Source organism: Topomyia yanbarensis, chromosome 2, assembly GCF_030247195.1.
Source record: "Topomyia yanbarensis strain Yona2022 chromosome 2, ASM3024719v1, whole genome shotgun sequence".
NCBI lineage: Eukaryota > Metazoa > Arthropoda > Insecta > Diptera > Culicidae > Topomyia > Topomyia yanbarensis.
In genome coordinates, this window is record NC_080671.1 from 206,042,797 (window position 1) to 206,059,985 (window position 17,189).

At 38.2% G+C, this 17,189-nt stretch overlaps 1 protein-coding gene across 7 annotated transcripts in view; it reads right to left on the bottom strand.

Annotated features, from left to right (window-relative positions):
• Positions 1-8,925, bottom strand: part of LOC131682774 (zinc finger protein 608) — a 138,736-nt gene extending 129,811 nt beyond the window's left edge. For 2 of the 7 annotated variants that reach the window (XM_058964502.1, XM_058964495.1), the window contains exons 1-2: positions 8,363-8,924; positions 7,569-7,854 (exon numbers count right to left, since the gene is read on the bottom strand). The gene's annotated coding sequence lies outside the window, so the exon portion shown is untranslated. Of the gene's footprint in view, positions 1-7,568; positions 7,912-8,362 lie in introns of all 7 variants that reach the window. The other 5 variants (XM_058964496.1, XM_058964500.1, XM_058964499.1 and 2 more) reach the window with 5 other exon arrangements.
• Between the last annotated feature and the right edge of the window lie 8,264 nt (positions 8,926-17,189).

Sequence of the window (17,189 nt, forward strand, 5' to 3'; positions counted from 1 at the left end):
CAAAAATATCGATCACACGAACCAAGAGCTTAGCTCGTGTTCGTCGAAAACTACGCAAAAGCTTTTACATATCTTTCCGAACATCAATGAAATGAACAAGAAGCTTCATTTGTCCTCGCCGAAGAGAATGCAAAAGTATCGCCCAAATGTCCGCAATTGCGATGGTAAGCGATTGTGAGGCGAAGCTTGTGAATACGAACCAGTAACGCAAAGCTTCGCGCTTTGAAAGTATTCGAACATAGGTTCGGTTCGAATATTTCCTGCCCTGCCTGACGGACAAAGCTATGGTGCCTTGAACACAGGCAACGCAGATCCAAGGCCATCATTGAAATGATAAGTTCTGCGTTTGAGATGTACTTCCCCCGGTTGCCAGACGAATACCTGTAATTATTACTTGTTGCTTTGTATGTATGAAGCTAATGTTCAGTCCTGGGTGGTGTATGCGTGGAAGGTGTGGTTTTTAGCGTTCGAGTTTAGGAGTGCATATCTGTCTGGGTTAGTGTGGGCGTTTACTAATTGTATAATAGTGTGATCGCCAAAGGCTTGAGCATTTGAATGCTAGCGTGTCTCTAACTTTGCGTGAATAAATTCGATTTTAGATTCGTGTGGCCATTCGCATATACACGTGTATTCTTGAACTATCGCGCGCGGACCGTGAATATGATAATTAGTTTTTAGTGTATGGTAGAAGAACGTGTTGTTTGATGAATATGCATCATTCATTGCATCATTCTTGATTGGTCCAACTGAAGGCATGAGTCGAGAGTAGAGAATTCCGAACGTAGCTGGGCTATGATCGCGCGAGTGGTGGGTTAATGCTTGAGACCGCGGTTGTAAAGTTATAGGTGCTGAAAAGTTCACTTAAGTAAGGGGGTGTTTTAATGTTGGCGAAATTGCGAGCGTAGGTGTATGTGGATGATTGAAATTGTAATGTAAATTCGCGTTTTTGACCAGGTTTGTGTTATCGCGAAAGTTAGGGGCGTTTGTGCGCTTTGGAAAAAATAAGAAATGTGTTATATACTACTTGCAGTTTGTTGATCGTTCCTACTTATCTGATTCCATCGAGTATGAGAATACAAATCCATTGTTCTAAAACCTGGCGACGTCTGATGGCAGAGAAGAATCATTGTTGGCAGCAATGTTGCTCTTCTTGGATGTATGAGCTCGAAAAGGTCATCACAAGAATATAACGCATGAGACCGAAAATAAATAAAAATAAAATAAAGAGAAGAGTTAGTATTGTTATTGAGTATTAATAATATTCCGATTTTTTTCGAGAGTTGTCCTACTGGAGCTGTAGAGTTAATTGATTCAATTAAGGCGTGGAACTAGACTTCTGGAATCTAGGATAGAGACTTCCGGACGTGCACGATTCATGAATGCGCGAGTGCGGGGGACTGTAGGTTCACGCTTGAGACTGCGTTTGAGTGATTACAAGTGCTGAGACGTTCATATTATCACCGGGATGTTATTATGTCTGGAAGAGCGCGAGTATAGGTTGCGAAGGGCTCAAGCATTTTTATATTTGTTTGTCGCGTGTATGTGACTTTGTGTGTATACATTCGATTTTTATGTAGTTTAGTGGATATGAGCATTATATTTTTGATTGGTCCACCTGAAGGCATTGGACTTATGCTACTAGGGCCGAGAATAGGGGATTCCGGACGAAACCGATTCATGATCGCGCGACAACGGGCATTTGGAGGTTCACTCTCGAGACCGGGATTGTTAATTTATAAGTGCTAAACCATTCACTTAGTCACCGGGGTATTATACGTTTTATGAGATCGTGGGTGTGGTCGTGCGTGGATGATCGCGAAGGACTCGAGCGGTTGTATGTGGACGTTTTTGTCGCGTGTTCTAGTATGTATGTAACTTCGCGTGGACACATTATTTTTATAAGCGTGTGGCCATTCGCATGTTCGCGTATTCTTCAATGATCGCGCGTGGATGTCTTGTCTAGTTTTTATTTCTATTGGTCCAACTAAAGGCATGAATTTGGGCTGCTAGAATCAAGGGCGGAGACTTCCGGACGTGACCGATTCATGATTGCGCGAGCTTAGTTTCTTAGGTTCCAACGTTCACCTAATCAATCGGGGTGTTTGAATATTGGCGAGATCGCGGGCGTTCGTATTTGTGACTAGGTTTGTGTTATCGCGTAGGCCACGTTTGTACGTTTGGAATGAGAGATTGTTAGTGTATATGAGAGAATAAGCAATTTGTGTTAGTAAGTGTTAGCATGGATCTAATTGAAAATATAGCAACAAAAGAAGGGTGCCTGCAGAGAGAATTGGGCCCTAAACCCACATTGTATATTATTTGACCATGGCAGTGAATAATAAAGGTCGCCAAGTTAAGTACTAAAATTGATCACAATGTAGCTTAACTAAAAAGAAAATAATCGTATCCCAAGATTCTGTGATATAATCACTGTAATACTGCTTTGGTGGAAAAGCCCCCGGACCACATCAAGGTACAGTATCATGCCGAGGGGGATACCGTGATAAACTCATTCACTTATTCTCCGGCTGTTTTATTTATCCGGAGAAGTTGTGTGAGTGCCAATAACTTTTCGTGTGAAAATGTGAGTTTTTTTTTGTCGCAGTAGCAAACTATCTAAATCTGTATTCTTGAAATTTGCTCAAATAACAAGTGAAAAAAGTGAAATCCTTTGCACCTATAGTTAATTGAATGTACTTATTTTAAATAATACCCTTACGAGTAATTTTCTCTAGCAAATATCATTATTCGTCTTTCATAGTAGCTTCAGGTATAAAACGTTTGCATATGAACAACTTTTCGGAATATAATGCATAAACTGATATGAGATTTGCTTGTTTTGGTCCATGTTGTCGAGTTATTTTCGCAGATTCTTTTTGTGGAAACTGCAAAAACCCTTTTAAATTATTTTTATGTTTGAAATAGTTAGCAAGATGTTAAATATTCCCGAGTTGTATGCATTTTACAATTAACGCACTCATACGTCATGCGAATGCTTATTTCATATTGCTTGATTCTTTTAACGCTTCCATTTTTTTGACGTCCCGTCAGACTTTTATATTTTTCGTGAATTAATATTTTTTTATTTCGCAATTGAAGTATTACATCAGCTAATGATGATTGACGGAGTATCCGTGCTACCAAAAAAAATTAAGATTGTTCATAGATTCTTGGAAAACGGGTGTGCTCAAATCGCCCCACATGGCGATATTGCCTCACTTTCCTCTACTCGTCAGCGACCCAGAGCTTCTGGCTTGGCTATCCGAGACATCAGCCAGTTGCATTAGGTGTTCACACATGTTATGTGAACTGTTTGGATGTAAATTACATTAAATGTACGTAATGTATAACTGGCGTGGGGTCGGGCGTAGCGTAGTTGGTAAATCGGTTGCCTTGTACGCAGCGTACCTGGGTTCGATTCCCGACCCCGCCATAGGGTTGGACATTTTTCATGAAAGATTTTTCCAACCCGGAGAGGCAATGACCTTTTTTCGAGAGTTGTCCGACTGGAGCTGTAGAGCTAGGTTCTTGGAAGGGCTCCCCGTCAGAATCACATACTACAATTTGCAGACGAGACAGGCAATGTCGCCCAATAAAACACTGCAATAGGCCAATTGTAGCGGGCCGTGATTCTGAATGTGATATTCATTGTACGGTTCAGGCATGTGCGGGCGTAGGGACTCGCGATCGCGTGTATCATCGCGAAGGGCTCGAACATTTGTACGTTAACGTGCTCGATCGCGTGTGTATGTCGTGTGTGCTAACGTGTATGAACTTCGCGTGTATAAATTCTATTTCATAACCGTGTGCCTTTCGCGTATTCGCGTGTGTTCTAGAATGATCGCGCGCGGACCGTGAACCTGATACTTAATTTTTTGTGTACGGTTTAAATTTCAGAAGAAAGTGGGTTCTTACATATCATTAGAATTCCCATTCATGTCGCCGTAGAACGCGTGGCCTAGTGGATATGAGCTTTATTTTTTTTGGATTGGTCCAACTGAATGTATGGAACTAAATTGCTAGAATGAAGGCTAAAGATTTCCGGACGTGACCGATTCATGATCGCGCGCGTTTGCGGGTTCGCGTTTGAGACCGCGTTTGTAACTTCGCAAGTACTAAAACGTTCACACAATTGCCGGAGTGTTATCAAGTTCACGCGATCGCGGGCATAGGTGTGCGTAGATGATCGCGAAGGGCTAAAGCGTTCGTATGTTGACGTGTTTGTCGCGTGTACTCGCGTGTATGTGACTTCGCGTGTATAAATTCGATTTTGAAACCCTGCAGCCATTCATATATTCGCGGACCGTCATTCTGATCTTTAGCTTTCGGTGTACGGATCACATTCTGACAGGGAGAGAGTTACCCCATATCACTAGAGTTTCCGGTCATGTCGCCATGGAACGTTTTGTCTAGTGGATATGGGAGTTATTTTTCAATTTTAATATTTTTTTTATTAATTAACAAGGACCTAGATTGTTTGTACCGAGGATAGAGACTTCCGGACGATCCCGATTCATGATGGCGCGAGCGCGGGAGTTTGTAGGTTAACGCTTGAGATCGTGTTGGTAAGTTTATGAGTGCTGAGATTTTCACCTTATCACCGGGGTGTAATCATGTTTGCGAGTTCGTAGATTGCTTGGAAAATCGCAAGGGGCTCTAAGGTTTGTGCGCTGACGTGATTTTGTAACGTGTGTTCTTGAATGGTCTCGCGAACCGTGAGTCTGATATTAAATTTTCAGTGCGCGGTTAGAATTCTGGCAGAGAGTGGGATCGTTTATATCGATAGGGTTCCCGGTCATGTCGCCATGAGACGTGTTGTCTAATAGGTATGGGCGTATTTTCTTAATTGGTCCAGCTGAAGGCATGGACCTAGGCTTCTAGGATCAAGGATAGATTTTTGGACGTGACCGAGTCGTAATCGCGTGCACGATGGCATTTTTGTAGGTTCCCGCTGAGACCGCGTTTGAGAATGTGTGAGTGTTAAGACGTTCACTATCACCATCTTTGTTGACCCAGCTGAAGACGGGTGTAGAATGGCAGTATAGGACTCGAAAAGAAGAAATAAAAGACAATATATGAGAGACGTAATAGATTAGATAGGTACAAGATACAGCTGAAGTTATGATCATCACAAGAGACATACATTAGTACTTCAAACACTACTAATACTTGAATAGCCAATCACCACACATAGCACATCCTTTCTCAATTATCTATTTGTTACTGGTTGATTGTTGGTTATGAGCTGGTAAATAGAGGAAAGGTATAGAACAGATAAAAGGCTCATATCAGCCCTCCCGGCCTCCTCGACACACCACTATCGAGGCGTATTGTAATCAACATCTTGAAGCGGGCTTCTTATATAAATCAAATCCTCAGTAGTCATAATGTTTGGTGGATTATTAACATGAGAACTAATTAACCTCTAGTAGTAGAACTTGGCGCAAATAAAAACTAAAAAGAGCGAAGGTCCTTATATTTAGATAACTCTATTGAATCTATTGTGGCTTGATGATGTTTACAATACCGTCAATCCCATCAACCTGCGAGAGGGTAACCCGGAGAGGCAATGACCTTAAGGTTAAAACCTCTATAATCGAAATAAAAAAGATAACTGGCGCAAATTTTGTGTTGGTTTTGATATATCGTCTAACTAGCAATACGGTTTGTGTTAGTTATTGGCGAGTGGAACACGAAACATTGAAAAAATTTAAGTTCCCGTGACCACAGAATTTTTTTACCTCTGAAGAATCTCAATAACCAACTGGGGTGAGTAGCGGTCACGCTAACCACTCAACCACCCTCACCGTCAACATGTGCGGCACACGTATGAATGGTATGAGAATCACTGTACGGGAATCATATGTGTATTAATGGTAATCAAGTGTGTTATAAAAAACGAGACATTGACAAACATTTTTCGCCCGAAGGCATGACATAAAAGTTTATGAAAATCCAGTCTTACTGGTCAATATGATTGAAGAGAAGTGCCTATCTTTACTCTGTTCAAAAGAATACGAATAGCTACTTTCCTAGTTGATATTTCAAATGGAGATTTGAGAATAAACTGGTATTAATTGTTGATAATTGATCACTAACTATATTCAGGTTGATACATGTAATATTGCATGAAGATGTTATCGATATCGTCAATCCAATCAACCTAGGGGAGTGAGTGAGTAATTTAAAAACGGCGAACTTGACATGGAAAAAATCAATTTAATTGGCCATAAAGTTGTTTAAAAGTTTTGTGTGACGCTGATCACATGGTAGTTTTATGGTAGTTTTATAGCCACTCATAAAACTTAGATTACACTTGTAGCGTGCTATAAAACTTCAATTGTTACTTGGGTATGCTAATTATACGAGTCGCCTACAAATGGTCGGTGTTAAGTCAGACCGGACTAAGTCGCAAAACCTTAAAAAGTGAGATAATGATAGCACTGGATAAAGGATTTCTCTAGCTACATCGGACTTTTTCAGAATTGCAATATGTTACAATTAGCATGAATTATGGCTGAAATAAATTTCGACTTATAAAAGATGCTGCGATTGAAACTTTAAACTCGTCTTTCTCGAAATCAACGCGATGTCATTTAGTCCGGTCTGTTGAAAGGAAATCATTGCATTATTAACAGCATAACTAATGAAAAGATAATCATGTTGTTGGGTTCCATTCGTTTCTGACCATTTGTTTTAGAAGATTTGGACTGTGTCTTGGTTGCTGATTGATTGCATCGATTTGCAGTTTTTTGAAATAGTGAAACACTTTTCCAACGTTTATCAATTTGAAAGGTTAGTTTTTTAGATTAATATTATTCTAGCTTAAATGTCTGTTATCTGTCGAAAGATTATACAATCACTTCAAAAATTCTCTTGCTAACCGAGAGTCGAGTGTCATATACCATTCGACTCAATTCGTCGAGATCGGAAAATGTCTGTATGTGTTATACACACATACAGTACGTGTCGTATGTCACTTAATATATTCGAAGATGACTCAAATTGAACAAATTTAGTTTCAAACGTACGGTATAACACATTCAAAGACTACTATCAACTTTTTTAAATTAATGCTTCGGTTCCGCAGTTACGGCTTGAAAAGTGCGGTCACGTAGTAAATTATCATATAAACTGGGAAACCAAAAATTTTACGGAGGAACGAACAATGGTGCGAAAATCGAAAACGAAAAAAGCAGTTTTTTCCACATCGTGTGTCAGATCTTCGTGGAAAGCAATTGGTTTATGTAGAATATTGTTGCAGTACTGCTGATTTGTTTTTTTTTTTAAGATCTAGTACACGGTGTAGAAGAAAACTGTTTTTTCGTTTCCAATTTTCGCACCATTGCATTGTTCGTTCTTAAAACGATGCAAAATACTTTTTCTTAGGACCCTTATAAGAAAAGTTTTTGCACAACAATACGAAATAATTGTGAGATAACTACGGAACAATCTTTCAATAACATTGGTACTATAAAGGGCTTAATCTCTCCATTTTGTCATCCTGAGATAGATGGGACTGATAAAATCTGGTCATAATTTTAAATTTCGACTAACTTGCTACGTACCAATTTAAGACGGTCGTATGGAGTGCTCCTGTAAAACAGTTATGGTCGACATTCAGTAAACAATAATCCTTCTCTGTTCAACAGTATTATCCGCATGAAGTTTGTTGATTCTAACCGCAAGATCTCACTTTTCTTCACACTACTCATAATCCAGACGGCAGGAACAAGACCGCGATTAAATAATTGAAGTTGCAGATACGTTGAGTGTTTTTCAATTTATAAGTCACTAACGTGATTCCACTAACCATATTTAGTTTTTTGTTTTTAATATTTTGATATTCAATATCTATATTGTTGAAACGTTTACATAGTATCATATCGCTATAACCTTACATCGAATATGCTTTATTCCAAAGAGAATAGGGAAAGAGACGAATAGTGTGAAGCCAAAAATACCTTATTGAGCAGACCAATCGTGCAATGTAAATAAACATTACTCATGCCTGAGTTAGAGGAGATAAGTATTGTACATCTATCAAAAAAGAAATTTGAGTTTTCGTCAGAACTTAGTTCAATCGTGATTGTAAGGTACATTCTAGAGTATATGTATGAGTAAAAACAAGCTTTAGAATTATTTCATCTCTTTGTTTCGGAATGCACATCTTTTGATAAACAAAACCAACGATCGACGTACGGTTTGTTTTCAAAATATAATAGGAGTCATTTAAAGTGCTGCCTGTGGAAGCGGTTGCCAAAATTCTAGTGTTAAAATCATCATAAAGGGAGTGTTGCCGTTTTGACTGATTTTCACTCTTCGTCTCTTTCCCTATTCTCTTTGCTTTATTCATACCTACATTTTTATTTCTAAGAAATGTTCGTGTTAAAAAAAATCGGATGTTACTCTCTTTCCGAGCGCTTGTATGTTACTATGGATCTCTATTTGAACTTTTCAATAACACATATTATAACAAAAATGACCACTAAATTGACAAATATTTATACATATCGTAAAAAGAATGTTGTGGCAATAAATGTCCAGGATCTCATTCGAATCATTTATAATTCGACAATTTTCACGTATGAACAATTTGTTGGTCACAACCTCTTTTTTAATATCCGTGAAACTGAATTTTTCAAGTTTTTCATACTTGACAGTCACAAATTCCTGCAAATTCACACGCGCACCATTTTCCTTTTGTGTCTGTGATTAATATATTTGTCTTCAATCGATTCGGGCGAAAAACATTTTTACTGCTCGAATGTTCTACATATTATAATACTTTTTTCTTCATCTGCAGTACTGAATAATTGGCAGGAATTGTTTATTTTTTAATAAATGGGCCAAATTCACTGTTTGCCTAAAAATTATGTACTGCACAAAATTATCCGAAGAACTCACACCCAGTCACAATACATACGCGTATACGCATCAAAACAAATATGGCGGTCAAATGTCATTAAAAGGCCTTTTAAAGACCATCACGTTACACGTTCAACAAAAAGTTGTCCGAATTCGGAACTAGTTAAGGCTGCTCACCACGCTGATGTATCCCTGTCAAAAAAAAGCGGACGAAAATGGTCAGGCGATTTAAAAAGTTTGACGTTTGACTCAACTCGCCTGTGCTAATTGCCCCTAGGAACAAATGCAATTTGCGAATGCGATTTAAAGACAATTTCAATACTTAGACAAATTTTCTGGCGGCTGCAATGGACTTGGTTATTTTTCGCGTTTTTCAAACATGGCGGTTCATGTTTGGTTTAAGCTTAAATTTTTTTTAACAATTGGTATGTTTTCACTTTTCACTTGTACTTTGTTTGTCTAGTGCACTTCATTTAGCCAACGAATGTGGGAAATTGTGGAATCGTGTGTATGTATAGTAGAACAAGATCTCTGACCTAAAATCTAAATGAACGTCAGATAAGTTTTGAAGTGCAATACAAATTTCACCATTGATTCTTCCTATAATTTGGTGGTGATTACCTAGTATACTGGTAAGTATACCGAGTGAGTAGATAATGAATCCGAAATAAGCATTATTTTTAATTTTCATATTAGGCAATTAAGGGCGATTAAATGGCGCGTTCCGTGGGCGATTTGGGGGCGATTTAAGGGCAAAATATGACGGCGGCAAATCGCCCAAATGTTGCATTTGAAATAGCCCCCTAAGCCACCCAGCAATTTGCTGGCAAATTGAAGGGCAATTAGCGCATCCAAGTTGGCAAATAGCCCCCCGTAAGCCAGCAACTTGCCCTTTTTGACTGGGATTCTATATGAGCTCAAGATGGAGAGAAAGGTGGGAACATTTGACACTTTTGAGTGTATTAGCAAATACAAATTAAATACGCCAAGGTCCCATACAAACAATGTCATATATACAGGTAGGGCTAAGACGGCACTTTGGTATTCGTAAGATGAATCTTACATGAGTGGTGTGAGTGATATCAGAATAAATCGACTTGCTTTCGTCATACCGGTCGTTCGGCTCCCATTGAATCGTGTGAACGCTATGACGTCGACCCGTTTTGCTTCTGGATTGTTTACATATTTTTGGTGGCCAACATTGGCAAACCGTGTGTTCTGCCACACCTATATATAACACATTGCCATACAAATGCATCTTCAGTTTTTGGCTCACCAAGCAGGCTAATTCCATATCAACATTTGAATAGGGCTAATAAGATTTGTAAACAAACTTTTGTTTTGCTGATTTCTCCTAATTCGTTATCATTTCAACACAGAAAACATTTGAAATTGATTCTACCAAGGATAAAGATGTTGATTCATGTGTATTTTTCATGAAATTCAACTCGGTAGCGGAATAATGAGCGAAATAAGTTTGTTTACAAAAGTCTCATTAGCCCTTTTGAAGAATTACTATTGAATTTTACTACCCAATGCATCCGTTTCCTCTTGACAGTTCACAATTGTTAAAAATAATTAAAACTGGCAACGATATCTAATCCAAGCAAACTGTTTGTCAGAGATGCCAGATTTGCAGACAAGTCTGCAAATTCGCGGACTTTTCATTTAAACTGCAGATTTTTTCGATGACGCAGATATTTGCAGATTTTTTAGTTTGGTTGCAGATATTTGCAGATTTTTTAGTTTGGTTGCAGATATTTGCAGATTTTTGAGTATAAAGCTTTTGGTTACACTAGCTTTCCTGACATTTTTTGTTCTTCCCAGACTTTTAAAATTATTATTGCAGACATTTGAAAAAAGTACCTGGCATCTCTGCTGTTTGTTTTCATTTTTATTTTTGACGTAACATTAGCATTTTGCAGAAAAAAATGTATTTTTCATGATTTGGTCGGTGTTAGGTCAGACCAGGTATCTGCTACGCCGCCATGATTTCTATGCCAACATCTAAAACGTCGCGTTAGGGTCGATCCACAATAAACAGAATCAATTTCATTCGACACAATTTTGTTATAGTCGAGTTCGTTTAATTTGTTGGTGCACCATGGTGTAAAGTTTTTGTTATTCACCGACATGCCCAAAACAACACATTTCTTCAGTTAACTATCCAATATTTTCGCTGTTTAACAAATGTCTAAAAATTGAGTCATGCCGTACGGTATCTGTTTAGTGAAAATCGAGCTTCGAGCAAAATAAGTCGAACAATTTGAACTGTCAGTGGGGCCCATAATTTGTGTGCCCGCTGAGATGTTGACTTATGTCAGTTCAATACAAACGGGATAGGGGTGCCATATACGTGGGTCAGACCGGACTAAGTGACAGTGCATTGATTTCGAGAAAAACGCGTTTAAAGTTTGAATCGCAGCATCCTTTACATTATAATTGGAAAATAATTTTTACCATAATTCTTGTTTATTGTTTCATATTTCAAATCTGGTAAAAGTGGAATGTAGATGAAAAAATTCTTTATCCAGCGCTATCATTAACTCATTTTTTGATGTTTTGCAACTTTGTCCGGTTTGGCTTAACACCGACCATTTGTGCGGTGAATTTAAAAATTAAACTTAATTTCTTAAGCTTGAACGGAATCCCGCCATGTAGTCAAGGCACGATGCTTGGACGAAATTAATCATGTATAATACATAATAGACTACCCAGCAAGGACAGGAAGTGTCCATTTCTACCAAACCTTTAACCTGGCTGGTTTACAAATAAAGATTTTGACATCACTAATTTTCAATCTGGATTTCTTTGTGAACCGGTAAAATACATGGCATTTTGGAAACTGTAATATTGGTAATTGTTCCAAATCGCAGCATTTTCAAAAACGGTAGTTTTTAATTGTTTTAAATTACTTATTTTAGGAAACACCAAAGACGACAAACAAGGGGAAGCTCCACACCAAGGGGAACTAAGAAAAAAAGATGTTCCACCTAACTAATACTGTATTATGCCCCAGAAAGTGCTTTTTGTGTGCTATCTAAACCTAACCCCTATATTTGAGTATATCGAGCAAATAAGTCGATCACGGATATGCTTGCGCTTCCGACGGTGAAATTGCAGCTACTTGGTGCAACGGAACTACAGTGGTTTTGCGCCGCTTTGGACCTTGGACTGGACAAACCGCATCACACTAGCTTCGCCCATAGCGCCACTCTCATATTCTGTGCAAGTAGTGTCTATCCGGTTCAATGAGGACTCCCCTACCATGAACAGGGGTTACCCATTTTGAGCCTCATTTCAGCAATTGTAGGCCTGGCATGCTTAAAAGAATTTTTTATTCATGCACATCTGTGAGACAGACACCTCCCTCTTGCGCGGCGTGTGAAACGACAAATCTCACTTCACACTACGTGACTTTCTTCATTCAATTCTGAGAGTCAACTTGGGTGAGGTGAGATGTCCTATTGCAACTAAATAATCGTATGTAACCCGAAGTAACTCTTCAGAGAAAAGTCGTTTGCTCTGACGAGAGATATGTCGTCTCACATCAATTACTGTGCAGGTTAAAGATGACATTGTACCATATTTTTATAATTTATTTCAATGCACCACCAGGTGCTACACGTGGCAATTAATTAACCCTCGAACACTCGCACTGTTGTGCTTTGAACAACACTTTGGGATTTTTCGTTATCATTCAGCTGCAAAGACATTTATCAGTGCTAAACCACTATGTATTAGGGTGGGGCAAAATGATCGTTTTATCAGCACAGCACTTTTTTGGTTCGTTTTGGGGTCCCAAACAACTGTGCAAAATTTGGGGTCGATTGGTGTTGGCCCGGCGTAGCGCATTGCGTTTGAAATTTGTATGGAGATTAGTATGGGAAAACCTACATTTTTGCATTTTTAATTCTACAGACTACAATTCTTCCTGTAGTATGCCAACAAATAGATAGAGGTGTAGTCCAGGATCTGCTGAACAACTTTTCCGCAGGATGTATGGTGTTAGAATGTCTCTAAGCCGAGTTATAGCTGTTCAAAGTTCAATACATCGAATTAAATGCCAAAAATAATTTTTATTGCCAACACTGCGGGTGTACCAATGGAATTTCATATAGAATTCCAAAATAACATTTTTTATTTTAGATTTACCACATTGGTTAGTTTTTTTCCCCATACGTTTATTTGACACGGCATTTGCAAAAGCTGTTTACGCCAGTTTCTTTTTTTTACATAGCACGTTACACAATCCTTAAGACTAATTTTAACTAATTTTAACTTTGCTTTTTCCTTACATTGTTGTATTTCGTAATGATCTAGTATTTTCGTGTGTATTTATTTATTTACTTTTTTTCTGTTATTGTCTAAATTTAAAAACTGAATATTCTAGGACACTTTAATTGGTGAATGATTAGCCTTGGATGAGAGTATGAGGAGATGAATTTAATTAAATTTTGACAGACGCGGTTTTTAGAAAATGATAGATAAGTTCAATGTATAGAGGATCGCGATACGCCAGGATGTCTCTAACAGGAACATGGATTGGTCTTCCTCGGACTTGTAAGGAATCTACTAATTGTGATCTGGCTTCACGATATTCAGTGCAGGACCAAACAACATGCTCAATGTCATGGTAACCTTCTCCACAAGCACAATGATTACCCTCAGCGAGCCCAATACGACGGAGATGCGCATCAGTATAATGATTGGACATGAGCCTAGACATCACACGGATGAAGTCCCGACTTACATCCAATCCTTTGAACCATGCCTTCGTTGAGACTTTAGGGATAATTGAGTGTAGCCATCGTCCCATATCTCCATTGTCTCAAGATGTTTGCCAACTAGCAAGTGTCCTCTGTCGAGAAGCGCTATAAAATTCATTGTAAGCGATGGATCTTTCATATATTTCACCATCTAGTGCACCAATCTTGGCTAAATTATCAGCTTTCTCATTGCCCGCAATAGAGCAATGGGCGGGGAGCCACACTAGGGTAAATTTATAACATTTTCTTGTTAGGTTACTCAGAGATTCTCGTATCTTCCCCAAAAAGAATGGATCGTGATTATCAATCCTCTTTGAGCGTAGAGCTGCAATTGTGCTGAGACTATCAGTGAGGATAATAATGAGTAATGGTTCGGGGGTAAAGTATTAATTATTTGCAAACTATAGTGAACTGCTGCTAGTTCCGCTATATAAACAGAGGCGGGTTCTGCAAGTTTGAGAGAAATTGAAAAATTATTGTTGAAAATACCGAAACCAGTGGCCTCACTGATTCGTGACCCATCAGTGTAAAAGATTTTAAGGCAGTCTATGTGTTGATATTTACTTGTGAATATTTTAGGGATCTCCCGCGAGCGTAGATGATCCGGAATTCCACGAATCTCTGCTTGCATGGACGTGTCGAAGAATAAAGTGGATTCAGGAGTATCTAGTATATTGACGTATGTGGGAACATACCTAGCAGGCGTTATTTCTTGTGACATGTGATTGAAATACACTGTCATGAATTTGGTTTGGGGTTGAAGCTCGACAAGTGTTTCAAAATTTTCACTTACCAGTGGGTTCATAACCTCACATCGAATAAGTAAACGAGAGGAGAGATCCCAGAATCGGTCTTTTAAAGGAAGAACTCCCGCTAGTACTTCAAGACTCATCGTATGGGTCGACTGCATGCAACCTAAGGCGATTCGTAAACAACGATACTGTATCCGTTCCAGTTTAATAATGTGAGTGTTCGCAGCTGAACGGAAACAGATACACCCATATTCCATTACTGAAAGTATTGTTGTTTGATACAATCTTATCATGTCACTTGGATGAGAACCCAACCATGATCCAGTTATTGTTCGCAGAAAATTTATCCTTTGTTGGCATTTCGTTATTAGATACCTAATGTGGGCTCCCCATGTGCCTTTAGAATCGAACCAAATTCCAAGGTATTTAAAAGTCAGGACTTGGGCTATCGTTCTACCAACCAACTAAAGCTGAAGCTGAGCTGGATCACGCTTCCTTGAGAAAACGACCAACTCTGTTTTCTCGGTAGAGAAATTGATGCCCAGCTTTAAAGCCCAAATTGATAAATTATCCAAGCTATCTTGCAATGGTTGTTGTAAATTTATAGCTTTTGGTCCTGTGGCAGAAACCACCCCATCATCTGCAAGTTGTCTTAGAGTGCATGGGCTGACAATACAATTATCAATGTCATTCACGTAAAAATTATAGAGAAGGGGGCTTAGACAAGAGCCTTGTGGGAGGCCCATGTAACTTATTCTGAGTGTCGCCAAATCGCCATATGAAAAATGCATGTGCTTTTCTGACAATAAATTGTATAAATAATTAATTAATATCGGTGAAAGACCACGTTGATGTAGCTTCTCCGAGAGAACATCAATGGAGACTGAGTCGAATGCACCTTTTATGTCTAAGACTATCAGCACCGGTGCGTAAGCAAATGCGTGTGTATTTTGATTACGCTAAACGATAATATTTTATTTAGACACCCGTTTTCGCACCGGTCGTTGGTAAATAGGTTGCCAAAATAATAATCTGTTTTTACACCGGTAGTTGTTATTATAGTTACGTTACATTTTTTTGCAATCATGCAATAAAATAATCGTTTTTTTAATGATATGGACTTTATTCAGTGAAAAAAATATTGCTAGAAAGAAAATACATTTATTTATTGAATTTAATAAAACCATTTCAGTAACAAACATCGTTTTCTTTTCTAAAAATATTTTATTGCAATGATTGTAAAATTATTCAAACTGGAAATGTTTATTGAGATTAAAAGTTAATTATTGTTTCAATGAAAAAAATGCTCATACCATTAATTTTTTCTGTTTGAAGCAATAAACATTGTATTATTGAATTGAATAAGGCATTTTTTTGTTCCAATATGCTAAAATTCTCTATGTGATAAAAATTCTAAGAAATGTTATGGGTTCGGAACGGACAACGAATTCTAATAACTAATGTTTACCCAGAAGTTATTGTCTGAAGCACATACTACGGCCGCTCTGAATAAGGAGTGTAATGAAAAGGATCTCATGCTAGATATTACAAACAAACTTGCGGAGAAGGAACCTTTACGACCATTCAACGATTGTTTTGCGGAAACAGTTTATACGAACGATCAGTTTCGAATACGCTTTCGTTTTTATGTATTTCGAAGCCTTTGAAGAGGAGCTAATACTATATTGAAAAACCAGAGAAAGTTGGGTTTTACCAAATTATACGGAAGCCATCTGACGTACGTCCTTCAGACGCTGCAGTCAAATATATTCGGATGGGAGAAAAATTGCACGTTAATGTATGTGAGAATACTGCCATACCCCAGGTAATAGACGTTTACACTGATGTTTACATAAATTTTGTAGCCCAAATGTCCATCAGCTGTGGTCATATTGTAGACAGCATAGCCGGGTAAACATATCTGGGTTTTAAGTATATTCAAAGGCAATTTTGAATCGCAGAATAGTGGGCTTATTCATGAATACTTGGTACGCTGGACTGTAACCATTCGAAATGAAAACATTACTGTACAACTTGGGCAGAACAGTATACAGTAAAACAAAAATAATTAAGTGATAGTATTTTATGCGTGGCTTCAATAATAATATTAACTTGCGTAAAATGCGTTGTTTTCCTAGGTTGATACACGGAGCACGTTGTTATAGTAATCATATCTCATCTAACTAACCTAGAACTAGAATCAGGAATCAGTAGCGACTGGTTCAAATAGCACGTTCCCCATGTTGATCGGAGATTTGCGCTTAAAAGACAATTATCAAAATTCACATTGAGAGGAAGTTCCAAACCAATATTCACCAAACACATCTAGTGCTCGTGAACAAAAGGAGTATCGTCAACTCTTTCGTGACTGCTGTGAATTGCGCTGAACCAACAATAGTTTCTCCGGAATTTCCCATCAATGTGGATTTTGACCCATACCAAAAGTAATTTTACTTTTGCTATTAATAAATGACATCCAATTCAGATTGTATGTGTAAAACATATAACTATAATTTTTAAGCAAACAACAATTAGTGTCTGTGGTATTATAGAGTCCCGTACAGAGGAATGCGCAACGCTGCCTAAAATGATGCCATCTTCTTTGTTTCTGGCACCCATAATTTTTGCTGTAACTTTGAGTGACTTCAACCGAGTTACACAATAAATTAATATGGAGTGAATTGAAAACCCACTGTTTCGTGGCTTTATTCTTGATACTATTCCATGTAATTTATTTTACATTGTTACAAAAAAGCATAATAAACTGAATACAGTGTCTTGTTTCGACGATTGAAATATT